This window comes from Larus michahellis, chromosome 2 (assembly GCF_964199755.1).
Source record: "Larus michahellis chromosome 2, bLarMic1.1, whole genome shotgun sequence".
Taxonomy (NCBI): Eukaryota; Metazoa; Chordata; class Aves; order Charadriiformes; family Laridae; genus Larus; species Larus michahellis.
Genome location: NC_133897.1, coordinates 107,420,389 through 107,442,158, shown reverse-complemented (window position 1 = coordinate 107,442,158; position 21,770 = coordinate 107,420,389). Strand labels below are relative to the sequence as shown.

Sequence of the window (21,770 nt, the reverse complement as noted above, 5' to 3'; positions counted from 1 at the left end):
TAGAAATTGGCTGAAAAAAATCCGGACATGAGAAAATAAATTTCTTTCCCTAGTAGAATTACGAATGACCCACTCAAGGTACAAGTAGAGGAAAAAGTGTTTCACTCTGAAATATCAATAATAACGAAACCCCTCTCACAAGAAAGGACATAATGAAGAATGAATATATTAAGTTGGAAGACATGTAACTTTATTCAGTTAGTAAGTTAGTGCACATAATAGGAAAATCTTTGGTTTATATTTGTATAGGTTATTTATTACAGAATCTACTTTCTCATAAGAGATGAAGCAGCAGTACACTGTCAAGCATGACAGTGATTTGACTTTGATTCCCCTCTGGCACAAGTTTATCTTGAAGCAGAAGAGACAAGATCAATATAGGATGCATGCTCCTACCATTCAGCTGATGCCTCAACAAGCATTACCTCTCCACTTATTTCCACATTTCTCTCACTCACAGTGTGTGGTTTTGTTACATAGATACCTGTTCTGGATGAGAGGTTTTTTTCTGGGTTAATGTTGCACAACGATACAAAAAAAAAAACAAACCCAAAAACACAACACCTCCACACACACGCCTCTCTCCCCCCCCCAAAAAAAAAAAAAAAACAAACCAAAAAAACCCCTACCCAAAAAACCCAAACAACCCCACAAAACAAACCCCAGACTATCAATCTAACACTGCTATCTGAGATCTTCAGAATAAAAAGTGATTCTATGAAAAAGCCCTTTGTCTGGATGTATAAGTTAGTAATTCAAAGTTGTAAGAATTGTTACTCAACTCATTTCTGTTCCTTCTTGTTCTAAAGCATGCATAATGTTATTAAAATATTAATAAACACGGGTAGAAATTATAAGGTTGCTTTATGATATACATTTTACTCCTGATAGTTATATAAAAGCATATATGCAAAATAGAATGAAGTATAAAAATACAATGGTGAAAGACCTAAATTTCTCACTTAGACCATTTCTAACAAGTTTGCTTCGGCTCCAAGAAGGGAAATAGTTCTTTTAGATCACATTGCAACAATAGGTTTAATCCTACTGAAGAATGTTTTTATTTCTGTTACTCTTAATAACATATTGTTTAAGAGTTGGGAGACAGACAGGGATATAAGCTCAGCTGATGAAAAAGACTTTCATTTATACGTTATTTTGAAGAGATGGAGTCCCATCTGCCTAGTGTGTTGTATTTGAAATTTATCTATTTAGCAGTATAACAAATATTTCTTGGCAGAGTTCACAATAAATATTCATTAACTTTCATTTCATTTAAAAGATTTAAGCTTGGATATGGCTGAACTTTTAAGTGTTAAAATATTGGAAATTGACAAAATGCACCTGGAGAACAAAATTCAACAAAATTCAATAGCTGATACTCCTTAATAGAAAGTCTCAAATACCATAGCCTTATTCTCTGCTGATTCCCTGAAGCAAATCTTAATTTCAACATTTTTAAGTTAATACATTCTGCTGGGGTATGGTTGATTTGCTGTCACTTTAAAATAGGCTCTGTAAGACTTATAAGAAAGTTCAGGAATAATTCTGAAATTGTATGTTTTAATTTTAATTGTATTTGCTAAATTCACACTTGTAATCCCTAGTAGGGAAGGACATATTTAATAATAAATAGAGTTTTGGAGTATTCTGTGATACTTTGTTGGTTTGCATATGTACCACTAAAAATAAAAAAGTTAATAACACTATGAAGTGTCTAATTTTCTTTCAAAATCTTTTATAGAAACATGCACCAACAGGGTGTTTGTGCGCATTGACCAAGGGTGCTTGAAGGAAAAGAGAAGAGGTGAAGACTGAATTTATTGGTGGTTGGGGGTAGGCGTGTCAGGGCGGGACAAATTCTACCTTTCGACAACCTCCTGCATCTTTCTATGCCTCTGACCATGTTTACATGGAATGCTTAACTCACTTTAACTCCAGAAAAATACCTTGATACACTTTACCACCCCACAGTCACTTCAGCCAAGACCTTCCAAGGCCATTGGGAACTCTGTTGGTGCATCAGCTCCCGAGCGTGAAGATTTCCTAGCCGTGCTGTTTCAATCCCCAAAGAATCCTGTATGAAACTGTTCCACTACTGATGTGGGCAGGCTTACTGTGTGACACTCCAGGTTGAAGTTTAGCCTGTATGAAAACTGAGAACATAGTTAAGAGCTGTGAGAAAAGTGCACATAGGCAGAGCTCCTTCATATTACCAAAAGCGCTTTCTGTATCACACAGAAATAACACAAAGGGTGGGATTAAGGTACCCAAAACACATACATCTAGCACAACTTCAGGGGACTATAGGCAGCAGGTATGACACAGGGTGTTTTGTCATATACCTGAGTCCAGGAGGGATAGCTGGATGCTACCTGGAGTGCAAGAAGACGCCTAAGGTGACTCTACAATTACACATGCAAATAGCTTCTCTGTTGTCATGGAAGAGTTTGGAAAGAAATTTAGGACCCTTCCATTTTTAAGGACATATCTAAATAAAAGCTTTTGTTTAAGATAAAACTGATACTGAGATGTGAAATGCCCTTCAGCAAAGATTGTACAGATTCAGTGACTCTTAAGTCTTTCTGAAAACCATGTACTCCTTGCTTCTCTCAGTTGATCCAGCTCTTTGCTTTATTCCTGGAGGCCAGTTTCTTCATCTTTGGACTCACAGTGGGAACTTTCTGTCTTCTTTCTTCTTTGAAACTGTTGTCTAGACCTAAACTGAAAAGAAATTCATTACTTTTCCCAGTTCTAGCACATGATACGACAGCTACTAAGAATAAATAAACACAGCAAAATCACCTCTAACTGTGGGTTCCTAAGCTTAGAGAGGAATGTCTGAATATCTCTGGTGAGACCTTTGCCACTTGCATATATTTTTCATAGTACTAGTCTACATACAGTTTCACTGAACTGCTACAATAAAATATATCACTTTCTCCTTGTAACAAGAATTTCTTCTTTACATTTAGTATTTACACAACTACCACCAAGCAATCCTACATGTTTCTATGACATTTCTTTGTCTTGGTTAGAAGTAGAGGAAAGGGAGAGAAAGGGAGAGAAAGGGAGAGAAAGGGAGAGAAAGGGAGAGAAAGGGAGAGAAAGGGAGAGAAAGGGAGAGAAAGGGAGAGAAAGGGAGAGAAAGGGAGAGAAAGGGAGAGAAAGGGAGAGAAAGGGAGAGAAAGGGAGAGAAAGGAGCAGTGTTAACGTGAAAAGTTTTTACACATGAAAGCAAAGCTATGATTTTTACTGCAGATTCACAATCCATTGTAGTCTTAGGACACCATAAAAGTATTTTACCCTTTTTGAGTTCAGTGGTTAGTTTCTGTTAAAAGGCTGAGTTACTTCAGGCTGAATTCTGCCCTGAAAACAGGTTTAATCAGTGGTTACACTGTCCTGTGTTGTGAGACACAGATTTGGGTGATTAAGCTTTAACATGAGTACGGCTTTACTGGGTTAGACAAAGGTCCACATACCAAGGTATCCTACCTCTGACAGCACAGATCTCAGGGGAAAAAAAAAAAGGGAAAAAAAAAAAGAAAAAAAAGAAAAGTTCAGACATCCTGTGACATTTTACCCCCTACATTTCCCCTGAGATAACAACAATGTGCAACTTGAAGACTTTGAGTCACAGGTTTTAACTTTGTGTATATCAGCACTTAATGAATATTTCTTTCAAAGATTTCAGTAATTAATTTTTAACTCATCTAAACTTTCATCATATGTATTATTCCATGGCAATAACTTTCACATTTTAATAACACCTTCTGTGGAAACAAATATATACTTATTTCTTAGTCTTTGACTTAAATCTGCTCAAAATTTCATTTGGCTCTGCCTTGTTTCTGTATCATGAGAAAGAATGAATAACCATTCTCCTATTCACTCACTGCCGTGGTGCTCATTATCCATTTCTTTATTCAGTCCAGAGCATTCAAATCTGTTCCACTTTTTCTTATACGGAAACCATTTCACACTATTTATCATACTCATTGCCCTTTTCTGTCCCTTTTCCATTTCTAATATTTTATTATTATAAACAGAACTGCAAATAGTATTCAAGATGTGAGGACAACATGGATTTATGCAGCGGCATAATGATATTTTCTGCTTTCCTCCCAATTCTTTTCTCAGTTCTCAAAACTCTATTTACCTTTCTGACCACACTAAACATTGAGCTGATGTTTTCAGGGCATGATTATATAATGACTCCAACATGTCTTTCCTGAATAGTAATAACTAATTTAAAGATCTTCACTGTATATGTGAAGATGGATTGTTTTTCCAACCAGCATTACTTTGCATTTGTCAAAAGTGAATCGCACTTGCCCTTTTATCACCAGTCAGTCAGTTTCACAAAATACACCCTGTGTTCTTCATCCGATTCCTTACTTAATATTCTGAATAAATTTAACATTAGCAGCAAACCTTGTCACCTCACTTCCCGCTTCCCTTTCCACATCAATTGTGAACAGTATGACCCAGCACAAGGCCCTGTGGAAATCTACCAGTGACTTTCAGCTGTTGTGAAAATGGTCCGAAAATGGTCCTCTTGGTCCAGTTCGCTAACAGTGAAAGTATGTTCCCATCTAAAGCTGGGCTTTTTTTCTTATGCTTGCTGTTTTGGTAATTATATTAAGTTGTTTCACTCCCTTATGTCTTGCATGCCTGCTCCTCTACAGTTACCCCTCAACCACCATACCAGTTGGTTTCTGGGATCCAAAAAGAATAAGCCAACTTGCTCCTTCTGAAAAATTAAATTAGGCTCAGAAGTCTATACCCTACACACAACATGGATTCACACCATGTCTGATTTCAATTAAAAGCCTCCCCCAGCACTGCAGCAAATGTTAGTTCTCACATTCCCTTAACTACTGTCCTGTGCACGTGAGCCTGTCACTGGTGAAAGCCTACCATTTGGGCAGCCTGCACATCATTCTTTTCGAGTTAGAGGGACACAAAGACAGAAACTGCCTAACTTTGGGTCATAGTAGATGACAGCTCTGGTTTCCCTCTGTAAGTACCTCAAAGACCTAAGAGATATTCCACCAACAGTTCAAGAAAATGGGTATCAGCTTGACGCTTACAGCTACCAATGCAGAACTGAACAGAGTTTGATGCAAGTTATTATCTTCATACACAGAGGTGTGGGATGCAAACCAGTATGCCAGTGTTGCTCGTCAGAAATGCCTGATCTGTTCTGAGCTCCACCATACAAGCAAGCATCTGGTTTTTTTCAAAACCTTCAGGTTCTCAGCTTATGGAAAGAAAGAGTCAAGGCTCATCCGAGAAGTGAGGTGAGTGTCTAAGGAAGGGACTCAGATCTGGAGGCATCATTTGCACCTGTTTCTCCACTGTCTAGAGGTGTCAGATGTACCATCCTGTGGAACTGCCTCTCTAGCACAGGAGATGAAGTTTAGATTGGGCAAGCGTCTTTGTTTATTGCATTTGTTTGGTGTTAGCAAAAGATGAAGAGGAAAACACACAGCCTGCCTGAGCTTAGGAGATGCACAGAACAGTCAATATTTGGCATACAGATAAACACTGGAAGAATTATAGTGGTATATTAAAACGTATATTACAATTTGTTCAGCAGTACAAAAGCAGCAACCTTTCCTCCCATACCATTATTAACTATGTGATGCCTATTCCTGCAGTGATTTCAATTCCAGATCCAGGGTGATAAGTAAATGCGATCAAGCACAATAAATGGTGGTGTACTTCTTCATCCCACTTCCAATTATTCTTGGTTCAATTTCACTGGCATAAGGTAAAGGCCTGGTAGAAGTAGCAGCTCATCAACAATGTCAGTGCTGAGAAGAGAATGAAGACAATCTCATTCCTAGTCTGTGCTATACACTGTACTAAAGTCAGTCACTGATTACTGTGGCCAATTTCTTCCCCAGTATGCACCCTGCTCTACATCTCACTGACACTTTGTACTGTTGTCAGCTAGGTGTCCCTGGTTTTCCTCTAGACTATTCGTAACTTTCATTTCACAGTACTGATTTTTTTTTTTTTTTTTAAGTTTTAAAGGAGATATGTTAGAGTGGCAAGCATGAGAAGATACTCCAAAAAAAGCCTGGTGGTGAAGACGACTATGAATAGTTTATCGACACTGTCTAGTAAATCCATGTAAGTATCTTGGGTTTCTGCAATAGGGCTGTCAGTTCATTATACTTTCAGTTTATGTTGCCATTGATCAAAATCTTTTGTTTTCAAGCTATATCTTCACCTCACACATATATGCCCCCACTCATATACCCCCACAGTTAGCAACACGAAGAAATATCTGTAATTAAAACAAAGCATTTCAAGCTCCCTTCTCTCTCCAAAAGGCGGTTACATAAAAGCAGGAATTCCATTAGCACATCTGCGTGAGGCAGCGTTTACACCTAGGTAGTGTCACATACTGCACAGGAGAAAAGCACAACACAAGTACTAAAAATACATAACCTTTACTTTTTCCCCCCACAATCGATGCACGGCTCAGTTTGAGGTTGAAAACTTACTTTGGAGACCAAAAATGTCAGCAAACTGAGCATTTTGTCATCAGTACTCTTTTGATATGCACACAAGCATCTCTGAACAAAATATAGTGATAGGCTCTACACCTGGAAAAAAAAATAGTTTCAGGCAAGTGAAAGTAAACAAAGGATAATCTGCATTATTGAAGTCTTCAGTATCTTGCATTCAAATGAACGATCACATATTAAAGACCAATAACTAGCTCACCTGCAAAAATCCTGGTAATATGCTGTGGCACAACTCTGCTCAGATGAGGAGACTGAACTACTTGCTGCTGGCCTCAAACACTTTGACACTGATTCAGATTATCAGAAACAAATGTCCCTGTCAGTCTGGGAAGCTAAGGAAGCCAGAGAAGCAACAGGAGCTGCATATACAGCAACTGGGTTCTATCAGAAGCAGGGGGAAATCAGCATGAAAACGGCTCTGTACGACTTAGGCTATTTTTTCAGCTTTACAGGGAAATCTTGGTAGAAAACAAGCAGTGAAACAATCCTTTATTTATTTATTTTTACCAGGAGGAATACATTAAGAACATAAGGTAGATATGCGGAAGATTTTCTCTCTTTTATCAAACATCTCATTTAAATTCTAAAGCACAGCAGACCTTCATTAAAATTCAATTGTTGCCAGGAGTTTCAGTGACAGAACTGTGACAGCTATAGATAGGGACACTCTTAGTGAGGTGGTCCAAACCACACTGAAGATTCTTGCTCTCAGAAACACAGTTTGATCAGATTTTTTTTTTTTCCCCTTCCTCCTATTGCACCGGATGTTGTGAAAGTGGATTTGTGATTAGACTGGACAGCCTTTCAAGCTAGGACTCCCTGCATATTCAGATCACTCAGGAACAAAAGCCACAATAAACATAAGAAGATCCACAGGACTACTCAAATAGCAGGAAAGACATAGACAATAACATCATGGGCACATAGCTGGTAAACAAAGTGGTGAGAAGGACTAAGAAAAGGAAGAATACAAAGAAGTGTATATAGCAGTAAAAGCCCTAACAGAGCCCTTCCATATTATTTCTCTTACTCCATAGCCTTTACCTGTCTCTTTGTCTGTCTGGTTTCTATCTCTGTTCTCCCAGGAGTCAGATTCCTGATACCAATTAGGCTCATTAGGATATCCTGCAAGGCTCTGCTGTTGCCCAATTAAACTAGTTGGCTGATTGCAGACAGAAATGCAGGTGACTCTTCCTGTCTGAAGTCTCAGCAAAGATTGCAAAATGATTTCACTGTATATAGCAGAGAGAGCGTTAACTGCTTAGGTGCTAGGCATGGTACTAGCTAGGCTCAGAAATCAATCTTTTGAGAAGCAATTGCTTAATGTATATATGGTTACTCTTAACTATGGTTATTTATTCTTACCTTTAGTCTGATCTTGGAAAGTAAATCACAAGTTTTTTATACCACCAACACCTGTTATGCAAACAAACAAACAAACAAACAAATTAATTAATTAATTAATAAGGAATGAAAGCAGTCATAATTGCTGCTTTCCATTGCCACTCAAGTGTCTGCACCAGACCTTGATTTGTGCACTGCTAATAATCTGTACATTACTCTAATCACGTTTTATATTAACTGATGAAAGTCAAACTTCATCCAAAATATAGTTTAGAATGAAATAAATTTAAATCATCCCTAATTATAAGCCTCCTGCAAGTAAAGTAAAAATCAGGGCTGAGAAAATGTGCATTAAAATTAGTATAGTACTTTCTAAAAAAAGCAAACGTCAAAAGCCCTACAAAGTGCATTTAAATGGACATATATTTTGTCATTCCTGTCAAAATAAAGGTATACCAAAACTGCTGGAGATTATCATTAAAATTTAATGATGAAAATTTCAACACCACAGGCTTCCAATAAAGCTGGAGTTTTTGAATGGAGAAGATTTGAAAAGGCATACCATGAATGACAGCTTTGAGAATCCCCGTTCTGAAACATTTTGCACCTTTGTCATTTTCTTCCTGTTCAGCGCAAAATTCATAACGTCAAAGAGAATGAACGTATAAGACATGATTAGACAAAATGACTGCGCTTAAATTGCAGAAATAGATGTGTTTTGAATTCTAATTTCTTCCACTTCTTAAGTAGAATTTTTCTTATTATCTGAAAATGGAAAAGATTATGCTACTTTTAAGTAAATAGAACTCATCAGCCTTACAATATTCATGCTTAGACCTTCTTCTAGGCTTTGATGAAATTTATTTTTATTGTTTTTATTCTGTCATTTCATGAAGATCAAATCTATTGGAGAATAAGAAAACAATTGAAAATGTAACTAAAACCTAGAGAAAATGTTTCTAATTCAGAATTGCATGGCAACAGCTATTTCATACGCAGTCAAGCTCTGATCCAGCTCTTATTAAAATCTTGAAAGGTGACAACCTTAAAGAACATTTAAAGGAATTTCCACATATTACTTTGTTAGGTATTACCAGTGCCAACTTAATGTTTTATTTGTTTTACTTGTTGGGAATTTAATCAAAATTCTAGAACAACTGTAAAACACATGAGTGCAGCTGACTCCAAACTGACAGATCCAGCTTTTCCCACAATAAAAGCCAATCTGCAAAATGTTACTCCAGATTTGGAGTTAATGTCTGTCAAAACTCAAAAGTTATCATATCAAATTTTAACAAGGCGTTCTGATTACTGTCTCCCATGTCACAAACTAGTGATAGAAGATCTTTATAACAAAAAATAGTTGATAATCAGACCGATAGTTTGTTTTAGGAGGAGATGTTGTTGGCATGCATATAGCTTAATTTTTAGCACTGAATGGAGAGTGGAAGGAGCATAATAGTATTTATCCTAAACTCAGAGCTAGCATTTGAAGTAGGGCATATTAATTCCTTTTCCATCTGTACTACAGCTGATCTGTTCCTCACAGAGAACCGCACATCTCTGTCTGTCTTTTTTCGAATGTAAGCATTTAAGTGTCTGTTTATTAGGTCTTTCCTACTTTGCAGTCCTAGAGAGATGAGTAAGTACCATGTACTGTCACTGGACACCCTCCACATGTAAACATGCAGCTAGTTTAACAGCTCCTAAAAGCTGACTGAGGCTTCTAGGTGACTAAAAGCTGACTGGGATGTCTAGCTGATAACATTTCAGTGTATAGCAAAAGTGCTTAATTAATCCCCAACATCCTGGCAGTTTGTGTTGTGAATTTCATGCTCTTTATTTTAACAATTTTCTTTCAGATATTCGATCAACGTTTTCCTTAGAACATGTTATCTTTGATATATCAGGGAACACTTTTATGAAAAGTATCCCTCTACTGCTGCCAAGAAAGATGACAGCATTAAACAAGAACCGTTCCAATACTGATCTCTGACTACCCTGTAGCACAATACTTTCTCTTTTCATATCACTTCTTGCACTCTCTCCTGGAGTCAACTCCTTATCCATATTTCATTATCATAGTCTGATAATTATACAACCTCCTCCCAGAAAGCAAGGTAATAAAGGCGACCCTGAGAACTACCAACTAGTCAGCCTTACCGCAGTGCCCAGTAAGATCATGGAGAAGATCCTCTTAGAAGTTTTGCTGAAGCATATGAAGATGGCAATGTGATTAGAGACAGACAACATGGCTTTACCAAGGGCAAATCATGCCTGATTAACCTTAGTGGCCTTCTACAATGGAGTGACTGCATCAATGAACAAAGAAAGAGCTACACATTTCATCTTATCTGGAATTACGTAAGGCCTTTGTTAGGGTCCCCTACAACATTCTTCCACTAAATTGCAGAGATATGGATTTGATGGACAGACAATTTGGTGGATAAGGAATTGGCTGAATGGCTGTGTCAAAAGAGTTACAGTCAACAGCTAAATGTCCAAATGGGAACCAGGGGCAAGTTGTGTCCCTTGAGTGTCTCTGCTGGCGCCATCGCTATTTAATATTTTCATCAGTGATATAGACAGTGAGATCGAGCGCACTATCAGTAAGTTTCTGGATGACACCAAGCTGAGTGGGGCAGTTGATAATGTTAGATGGTAGGGATATCATCCAGAGGGACCTTGATAGGCTTGAGGAGTGAGCCCATGTGAACCTCATGAAATTAAACAAGGCCAAGTGCAGGGACCTGCACCTGGCTTGGTGCAATCCCCAGTATCAATACAGACTGGGGGATGACTGGCTTGAGAACAGCCCTGAGGAAAAGGACTTGGGGATACTGATGAACAATAAATTGGACGTGAGCAGACAATTTGCACTTGCAGCCCAGAAAGCCAATCGTATCCTGGGCTGCATCAAGAGAAGCATGCCTAGTAGGTCAAAGGAGGTGATTCTTCCCCTCTACTTGACTCTTGTGAGAGCCCACCTGGAGTACTGCATCCAGCTCTGTGGTTTCCAGTACAAGAAAGACATGGACCTATTAAAGTGGATCCAGAGGAGGGCCGCAAAAGTGGTTGGAGGGCTGGAACACCTTTCCTGTGAATAAAGGCTGAGACAGGAGACCTTATGCAGCCTTTCACTATATAAAGGAGGCTTATATGAAGGGTGGAGAGAGCGACTTTTTACTGAGGTCTGTAGTAACAGGACAAGGGGTAATGATTTTAAAATGAGAGTTGATATAGATTAGATGTAATGAAGAAATATTTTACTCTGAGGGTAGTGAGAAGCTGGAAAAAGTTTCTTAGAGAAGCTGTGGATGCCCCATCATTGTAAATGCTCAAAGTCAGGTTGGATGGTGCTTTGAACAATCTGAACTAGGAAAAGATGTCCCTGCCCATGGCAGAGGGGTTGGACTAGATGAACTTTAAAGGTCCCTTACAACCCAAACCGTTCTATGGCTCTATGATCTGGTCACACTTTTTTCCATCATCCATAGATATTAGACAAGTTTCCCTTTTCCCAAAAGCATCAAGCCCACTACACTAGATATTTATCAGCAAAGTTTCCCTCAAGACCTTTTACTTATTCAAGCTGCTCAAGAGGCATGAAGGATTTGTGAGGTCAAAATAAAATAGAAATAATATTATCGTTCTTCAACTCAGAAAATTTATCTTGAAGTATTAAAGGTATGGGTTCTGGTTTTTGCTTTTTTAACTGTTCATGCATTTTATATTTGTAATTGAACTTAAAAAAAAATCCAAACCTCTAACAGAAAACAAACATCTCTCATAAATACAGAAATATAAAACTATCCAGAGATTCACATTCTTCATTTCTACTTTTTTTCTGCCCTTTGTTAATTTTGTTTCACTTTCTGCAAAATACAAAAGACCAAATATAAAGGATGGTTAATGCTGCAATCAGTAAGGTCTTCAACTTTCTAGATAAGTGTCATAATCAATGTATACGTAAAAATAGGAACTGACAGTACAGTTGGATGACTTCTCCTCTGCCTGTATTTGGAAATAAAAAAGGGATCCCTGATTAATTGCCATGAACTGCTAAACTCAGGAAAGAACCTCAGCATCTGCGTTCATGTGGTTGAAGGCTCCAGCCCGTAGACCAGACTTGGATGAACAAGTTCTGAAGCAGAGTAGGAAATCACACTTAATATTTCCCATTGCCTAAAAGTGCAGAATTTTGCTGACCTTTGTGAGGTGCATAATCCTCCCTGCATCTTATGGAGAAGACTTAAAGGCATCTAATGCTGAGCTTTAAGTTCCAACTGGAGACCAGGTACTTAAAATTAAGAGCTATGGCACCTTACATGAAGATAACAGTCTTTCATTAGATTTAACCTTAAGTGTGAAAAAAATCTTAAGGTGAAACCATAAAATACACAGTAATTCTCAGGCTATGCTTGCCGTAGCCAAGAAAGTTATTGTTTTCATGCTATATGCTTTTTTTAAATCTATGTATTACTAACAAAATTCAATTCCTATAATAGAGGGAAGAGTAGGGAAGAAGTAAAAAATATCCATACATTACTGGAATCATAATTATTTACGATGTGCCTGGAAATTTCTATATGGCTTCTCTTCTGTGATAAACAGTGAAGTCAAGTCTGAGTCCTCTGAGGACAAGAAGAAATGAAGATAAGAGACATAAAGAAATTGTTCTGATTATCCTCTTTGGGTTTTGCTGTGGCTTTTTCTTTCCTGTCAGAGATCTTCAAAATGATTTAGTTTTTAAGGATTTTCTTTTAACATCTACTCTTTACTTTTTTATTCTACAATGTTCAGTTGGAAGTGTTCTTTATCTCCTGTACACATAACCTAGGAATAGGGCTTCACCAAAAACACTTAAGCATCTCCGTCAACATATTGGTGAGAAGAAATCATGATATATTCCTGAGGAGTAATTACTAATGCTTTAAGAATATAGAAAATCTTTATCAAGTCAGCAAATCTACAATATAATAATGTTGCTTGTAATGGGGTAACACAATGTTAAGTGAAACAAATATGCTTTTATCATCGAGGATTATTCTAGCATGGTCTTCAAATCTATCTGCATTGGTAGTAGCATTATTATCATGTTACCTTTTAAATTAATTTATTTCTGTTCTTTACACCGTGCTACTAGAAGGATGTATGCTATATGCAGCTGTGAAGCAGCACCGAAATGCCTATTGCCAAAGGCTGGCTGGAGTGACTGAAACAAAATAATGTGCTTTAGACGGTGTTAGGCAAAAAGTATAATAAAGCTATACCTACTGATTTTGGCAGGCTTTTTGGCCTAACACTCTGCACAACCATGTCACTTTTAGCCATCTGTCCACATAACATATGGAAACTTTATATTACACCTGCAGGCTTGGCACTTTTTATGTAATTTGACATGCCAAGGATAATGCCTGTTGGAACTAAGCCTATATGTAAAATACGAGGCCTATGGGCATAAGCCCATATTACAAAACTCTGCTCAAGACCTCAATTAGTGTTGAATAAACAGCTATAATAGAAATTTAAATTAGAACAAACAAGTTCTGTTCACATTGGTCTAAAGCAATCTAATCACTTGGGCTTTTGGCCATACTCTAATCTCCTGTTAACTGTTTAGACTAGGACTCCAGCTCCAGCATGAGCGCAGGAGCATTGTGCAGCCTTTCTGGCAGCTTCTTCTGCTGTCATCCACTCTGGGAAAGAAGGCTTGCAGGACCAGTGCGACAGTGGTTGATGACGGCCACCTGGGTATTGGATATACTGTATGGCTAACTCCACATGCTGGGGGATTTGACAAATGTTACCATGTCAGGCAGGAGCTTTGAGGACTTTCCTGGTGCTGTTTACAATATGTCAGAGGAAGCAGATGTTAGCACTGCCCTGTCTTCTGTCTACTGATGTCTTGATGTCAGGTTGTTTCTACTTGAAATATTCCAGTATGTTCTCATTATCTTCTCACAAATAGAGGGCCTGGTTCTGAAAACTGCTGAGTGCCTTCAATTTCTCAAGTTTAGTTTCAGTCAAGTTCAGAAAATACTAAACTTCTGTAGAATACCTGGGTTCAGCTAACCAGGGCAATTCTCTATCCATAACAATACACATTGACAGATACCATAAATTTGATTAGAAGATCCTTGCCTGACAGCATTGTTCAGCAGATATGCTGATGTTGTACGGAAGATTTTACAGACATTTATGCAAAATACAGGATCTGATAAACAAATAAAATAGACTATTCAGCTCTACCCAAGTTTATGCAAAAGGCATCAGTAATGAGTTGTGTGCTTGGAAATGAAATAGATTTCTACACTGTTTCCAAGAGCAATTTACAAACAGTAGAGAATATTTATGAACATTAGCATGAAAAGTACAATTGTGTTTGTTCTGAACAAGAATTCTTTCTACAGTTAGAGATACTGTATTAACAGTTACAACATCAGAAAGCTGTTTGATTAAAAAGTCAAACAGAGGAGCAAAAAGACCGCAGCCTTTTAGCTCCCCTTCACTGAGTTTCAGGTTATACCCACCATTAAGACACTGAATGAACTTATCAAAATTCTTCTGCTGAAACAGCAAATATAGTAGTACTAAAGTTCTCTGTAGGCAAAGAGGTTCCTTAAAAGCCTTTTATTACAATGAATGTAATATTGTGACTCTGCACTTGACCAACTTACTAGAATTTCTGTTGTAAAACAATAGAAAAAATGAGGGTTTGCCTTTATTATGTGTTAGGAAACCTGTGCATGTTTTGCTCCTTGACTGCTTACCTTTCACATTTTAATAACTTAGATTAAAAGTCTACCTACCTGCCGTTCTAATATTTGGCTAATGGCTTTCACTTAAAAAAAAAAGAAAAAAAATATTTTGCTCTTACACAATGTCGATATCTGAGCAACCTAAAAAATATCACCTCTCTTGAGTAAGAAGGTTCAACTGAACGATAGTGAAATTTTAAGGTTTCTACTAAAATACAAAAAGCAATAAAAACAAACAATCTTGTTAATGTCTAGCTATAGTTCTAAACTACAGTTTCCTAAACTGTGTCTGATAGGCCTCCACTATTTTAAGAATCACAGACTGAATTATTTAAAATAAGGGATACCAACCCATCTACCTTTGGGTCATTAAAAAAACCTTCTAATTCAAAACTTCCAAGCAAAAAGCAATAGATGTTTTTTTTCCAGTTTTTTTTTTTTTTATTAATTCATCTCACCTGCAGGGTATCTATAAATGAAGGGTTTTTTAATACTGCTAAAGGGTTTCTTTTGCATTCTCCTACCTAGCAGCCTGAATCTGACCTTCACATTCATGAGACAGAGTACCTAAATCCACTCCTTGTCTCAGTGAGCTGTTTGGGAATACCATGACTTCAAGAGTAAATAATGTTCAATATCTGCAACTGTGTCAGAAAATGGGATCAAGAAGAGACATTTTCAAAATATAACATCACTATCGTGTAAAGATATTTGATTTTCTTAAATCATGAAAATTTATCTTGATCCTGGAACAAGTAAATCATTTATTGCAGAGAGAACTTTCTGGATTAAATATTTACATACATGAACTGCCCTACTGGTTTCATGTGGATAAGGTTCAGTCAGAGCAAGGTGTGCTAGAGTATGGTTCACTGGCAATGTGAAGGTTTTTCTGGCATGCCAGTGGTAGGACATGGTAAGAAAACAGAAGGGCTTTACCCAAGGTATGATTCTTACGTAAGATGAATGCACATAGCAGGTCTTCTCCCTTATGCTCCGTTCTTGCTAGAAAAAGCGAGTCCATTGCTAAGATTTCAGTGTCAGAGCACACTTAGAAGCAAAGATCCACACTGGAGGTTTGAAAGAATAGTGCCTGTAGCATTTAGCTTGCTACACAGAATGAAGATGTAAAAGTTCCCAGTTTCTTCTTTGTTTTCTTTAATTATGCTGTGAAGTAAGATACATATTTGGTTTAGTCTACTGGTGTTTAGCTTTACTTTTTCTTTCTGCTTCTATTAACTAATAGGTTATGTTTTTAAAAGAATTTAGGTGACAACTTTTTTTAAGAAAGACTTCATAATCCATGTTTTGATTTAAAGGCATTTTTAGTTATCTGGAAGTTTGGGTAATTTTTGGTTAAAAAGATAGTGAATAATTCTAAATATTTTACTCCTTCCTGTTATTTTGGGGGTTTCTTCACAGTCTATTTACTAGAGAGTTCATTGTGTGCAACATAGTAGAACTAAACTATGCATTTTCATTCTGTCTTATTACCCTGCTTGTCCAAAACAGTAGAAAAGATGGCTCCCATGACTTGTTTTTCTACCTAGAGAACAAAACTAGGGAAACATGAAACTCTTCTTAGAACAAGATATATTTTGTAATTTTCCTGAACCAGGGACACAGATTACAATTTTGTAGAAGAGAAGAACTGCTTGTCCTTCTGGTGGTGAGATTTTTTTTCTTGCCTGCAAAAGGTAAGAGGGATGCAAAGACCAGTGTTCAAGAGGATAATGCCCTATGCATCCAGATGTGCACCACACCTTGAACAGCGTGAGATTTTGGCAACCTGGACACAGTCTATGTAGCTGAGAGGCTTAGGAACACTTGAGGATAATTACTTGTCAGCGAAATCGCTCATCCCAAGTATGTTGAAGTTAGTACAGTGGCATGGTGAAACGTGTAATAAAATAGATTGCTGATATGGGAAAATCAGTGTAGGACAATAAACGCAAACAATATAGGAATAAGATCCTGTAGAAAATACAATAATAAAGTTAGTGATTTTCTCTAGTATTGATCTCTTCCTGTGGTCTTCTCTGTAGACTTAATTCATTGGAAATATTTAAGACATGGAACATTTTATTGTGGTTGAGCACTAACTAGGAAATTACTTTTGCAAATGGCTTAGCTATTAATGAAGTGCAGGTGAGAATAGAGCTATGCAAATAAGTTTCCCTGCAGCCTTTATCTCCAACATAATCATCAGAAGGGAAAGGTGATAAAATAAGTTGGCACAGATCATCACTAATATTTGCACTAGGGGCTGGACTTGCAAAACCACATCTACTAAAGGTCTGGAAAGGGTGGAAAATAAGAACAGCATTATTATTATTATCAGTGGCTACTAACAAACTATGAATAACAAACAGAAAAAAAGGTATCAAACTACCCTTAAAAATTAATATAGAAGGTGAAATTCCTTAGAGGATTACAAAGAAAAAAAAAAGAAAAGGTGTTCAAATTAGTGAGGTTCCACATACAAATATAAAAATTTATAGGCCAAATAGTAATAACTTTTTTGTTGGAGAGAAAGACCTCTGCCTGAAATTGCACTGTTGCTGCTTTTGACAATTAATCCCTAAAAATGCCACCAGTACCACAGGATCAGCATGTGGATCAAGACTACCAGCATGAGAGAGAAATCACGGCTAAATGGGCAATGATAAAATGAGCTTCTTTTTTTGAGAAATACAGACTAATAGATGAGCAGCCAGGTCCAGTTTTACAAACATGTCCAGTAGGAGAACTGTCAGGCTGTATGCTGGTTTAAAGAGTTTGCTATTGTTTCTGTAAAGGCTAGTCTAGCATGCTGTAAGTAGACATGGTCCAAAAATCCTGATAAGGATGCAATTTCAGACTGGTTTTGCATTGAAACATTAGCTTCTTATCCCTTTTATAGTTGTCTCCGTCACTAATGGAATACATTTAGTGTCCTGGCTCTCTTTGGTCAGATACATCTCCCTTGTGCCTGTGTAACTAGAATAGATATAAAGCCCACAGCCCATGAAAGGCAGACCACTCACAAGCTCTCTCTGCTTAGCATAATGGGTACCAGCTATTATGGGAGAAAAGTAAAAGGGAACATGAAGCTATTGAAAGGTCAGAATTAAGGTGGAAAAAATTCAGGTGAAAATGTGAGTATTCAATCGAAAGATCTTTTTTTAAGAGTTATGTAGACTTGGGTTAGCATACTGCATTAATCTGTACGTAGAGAATTGTTTCAGAAAAAAACGCATATATGTCCCAACCTATTTCTTGGTTTTAATGAAACGTTTTAAGGACTTTCCATTTGGAATGTTTTAAAAGAAAATATGTTCTGACCGCACTGAATAAAGTGCGGAAAACAACTCAGAAATGAAATATTTAATTCTACAGCCAAATATTTTTGTTCCATGTCTTTCATTTCATCTGCCATATTAAGAAACCAACTATTTACACAGAACTATTCACGTCACTTCAAACTTTGCTTAAGACTCCTAAAAATATCAATCCATAGAAATGGACTTTTTCATGTGAGAATGTTCAAACTCCTCCTCTCCTGTGAATTTGTTCAGATGTTTACCCCTACTTGTGAAGTCTAGATTTGGAGCACCTAGACTTAAAATCAACGACGACAATTTACTGAACCAGGAGGCAGCCCTCCCTGCCTCAGGATGGAATTGCTCCAATAGAGTGACTGAAGATGAAATCAGGGCTTCTGGGAAAAAAATTTTCACCAGCATTGGACTACCCCTATCAAAAGCAGCTGATTTACCTCACTGCCACTTCCAACCTGCATCTGAGGAGCCCTTGGGAAAGAGAGCAGGCTGCCTGTGTTTTCCTAAATGTGACAGCTAACTTCTGCCCATGTGGACTCTCAGACAAAGACAGAGATTTAATTATGTGAATATATTCTTCCCAAATGCACTTTACACACATTTCACTGCTGCAAGTACTGACATCAGTACACGCAGGCAAACGTGTGCTCACAGGACTGGGAAGGAGCAGCAGGACTATTTCTGCAAGACTGATATTACTGCTGTAACAAGCAGTTTGGATATTGTAGCTCATCCACGGCAGGAATCTTCAAAAATGTAAGTATGACTTATATCCCTTTTAGCAGTGCAAATAGTGTCTGTTAAGGAACAGATTCCTGTGCAAAAAGGTACAGAGAAGAGTGTGGGCAAAACTATGGCTCCAATTTGTCCATGTAATGTAAGTGTCCATAAATAGGTGACTAATGAGTATATTCACAGAAAGCGAGACTTGTTTACAGTGGTGGACTGAGCTAGCCAAATAAATTATTTGATGCAGGGCTCTTTGACTGGCTTTGCTACCAGCTCTCCCCCACAGGCTTGTGTACCCTTCTCCGAAGGAAATAAGCTGCACACTGCTAACGAGGCTCATCAGCATTCCTGCCAACACAGCTGCCTCCAGCCTCACCAATCCTTATTAACGGAGCTCTAGGGCAGGTTGGCACCTCAGCTCGATCATGCGTGGGGTCACTTCTCCATGCCACAGCACCATAATAAAGTCCCAAATTGGAACAACAACTTTTAAGCGTACTCTACAGCCTTTATTTAAATGCCTTTTAATGTAGATTCACTGCTCATAAAAGTGAAGGAATGACTGTTCTGGCAGCCTCTGGGCATCATTTGGGAAGATGAAGTGCAGGCTTATCTGCATAACTGCAAGTGCACTATCTCTGTCTGTGGCCTTGTAACCCCAGCTCCAGTCTCTTCATCAGAATTAGCCCAGCGGTTCCAAATCCTGCAAATGTTTTATGGACACAGGCAAATGTCCATTAGGGTCCAAACTGAGTTTTCCACTTGTGACCTAATTACAGTTTAGATTTACTGTGTGTCCTGTGAGCTGCCACTTGAGGTGATTTGCACTGCCTGGTGACTCATAACACTGCCAGTGGGAAGAACTGGAGGGAGATGGGGACGTTATGATGACTTAACACCTGAGAAGTACAAGAAGGTGTCAGTCAAACTCCTGATCCATCAATCACTGATGGAGTCTGAAGCCCTCGAGAGAGCACACGAGTGTACTGATGACTCAGTAGTTTAACAGCGCGGTCTCTTCCCCACCAAACGCTGAGTCAGTCTTACACAAAATCAGTCTCCCTTCTTCCCCTGTCACTTCATCTCCCTCCCACTTACTCGTTTCATAGCAATTAGAAATCAGACTGGGGGCATATAACCATCAGCAGCCACTGATGAGGGACAAAGAAAGAAAAAAATGACAGGCAAGATAGAGAGAAAGAGAAAGAGAGAGAGAGAGGGGGATGGAGGGAGGTAGAACCAACAAATGTATGCAGAAGGCAGTGTATATTTCAGACATGCTTGATTTCTGTACATCACTCATTCAGCCACAGACTTGCTGCTATTACACACAGCCCTAGTGCTATCTCATCATTTATTACTATGAAGTAACAACACTAAAATTGGCAAGCAGGGAGCAAAGCAGTTCACTTATCTGAGCTCTAGTTAATATTACACTGGACTTTAAAAAATGTGTGATACAGAAGCAGGATCCATATGAGAGAATTTTCCAATTTAGGCGTGTTTGTGTGAACCTTCAGGAAGACACGGTTGCAGCAGCTCCTGCCAGTTTTTCTAACTTACAAGGCAGGAGTGTCCCACTTGGCAGGCTGAGAACAAGGCTGGCAGTAGAAAGTACTAATGGGAAGTCTTTCCACTAACGAAGGACAAGTATAACATATCAAAGGTCAGAAGCTGTCACAAAAATCTGCCTAGGTAGACCCAAAAGAGAAGGACCACTAAAACCAGCTAATGGAGCAGAGCACTCCTTTAACAGTGAAAACAGACGGAAGCCAAAATACTGAGCAACAACAAATGGATCCTGCTGGTGAAAACGGAGTCACACCACAATAATCCAAACATCACGTCTCTTGTATGGATCAATGCACTGAAGAAACACTAAGGAACACAGAAGTTGTTGTTAATTAGCTAATAAGAGTTGCTAATATGAACAATTAATATATTTAATTTAGATTCTATATAATTGTTTATGTTAATTAATAGATAACTACCTGTATTAATTATATGTATTACATAAATTATAATAAATTACATATTACATAAATTATATGCATTACATAAAAGTATAAACTAATGGTGAAATAATAACTTTTAGAAAAAAATAAAGCCAACAATGAACAGGTTAGGTTATTAAGCAATAAACAAAGCAAGAATCTTACAGAGAAAAGACAGATGTAAGAATTAGCCTAGAAAGGTATTCCCAATGTCATGCTCAAATACTCAGGGCCTTTGGGGCTTCAGAGGACCCACATTGGCCTCACATGAGGCCGTGCTCAGAGGCTCAAAGTTTACGCAGGAGTTGAGTCTGGCCATGGGGCTGCCCTCAGCAGGCAGTGGAGATGCACCCCTAGGAGCTGGGAGGCCCCATGTTTTGTCCCTGCTTTCCACACAAACAGGTCCCTTCTATGCTAGTGATTAAATCTTGACTCCTGTCCTGCATAATCAGTCGCATCATACTGAAGAAGATTCAGTTGTCATTTAATGGAAAAAGCTTTCAAATCATAGAATCATAGAATCATAGAATTGCTGAAGTTGGAAGGGACCTTTAAGATCATCAAGTCCAACTTTTAACCTACCCTGACAAAAGCCACTTCTAAACCATGTCCCTAAGTGCCCCATCTACCCTTTTTTTAAACACCTCCAGGGATGGTGAATCTACCACCTTCCTGGGCAGCCTATTCCAATGTTTAATTACCCTTTCAGTGAAAAAATGTTTCCTAATATCCAATCTAAACCTCCCCTGACATAACTTGAACCCGTTCCCTCTCGTCCTATCACTTGTCACCAGGGAGAAGAGGTCAGCCCCCAACTCTCTACAACCTCCTTTCAGGTAGTTGTAGAGGGTGATAAGGTCTCCCCTCAGCCTCCTCTTCTCCAAGCTAAACAACCCCAGCTCCCTCAGTCGTTCTTCATAAGGTTTGTCCTCCAGACCCCTCACCAGCTTTGTAGCCCTTCTCTGGACACGCTCCAACACCTCAATGTCCCTCTTGTAGCGAGGGGCCCAAAACTGAACACAGTACTCGAGGTGGGGCCTCACCAGTGCCGAGTACAGGGGGATGATCACTTCCCTAGTC

General features: G+C 38.3%; 1 long non-coding RNA gene across 1 annotated transcript; it reads right to left on the bottom strand.

Annotated features, from left to right (window-relative positions):
* Positions 1-5,683: 5,683 nt before the first annotated feature.
* LOC141738399 (uncharacterized) lies at positions 5,684-7,641 on the bottom strand. Its single transcript, XR_012585379.1, has 3 exons — positions 7,587-7,641; positions 6,519-6,620; positions 5,684-5,819 (listed from the first exon to the last, which is right to left on the bottom strand). It is a non-coding gene; the product is annotated as an uncharacterized LOC141738399 (long non-coding RNA).
* Positions 7,642-21,770: the final 14,129 nt, after the last annotated feature.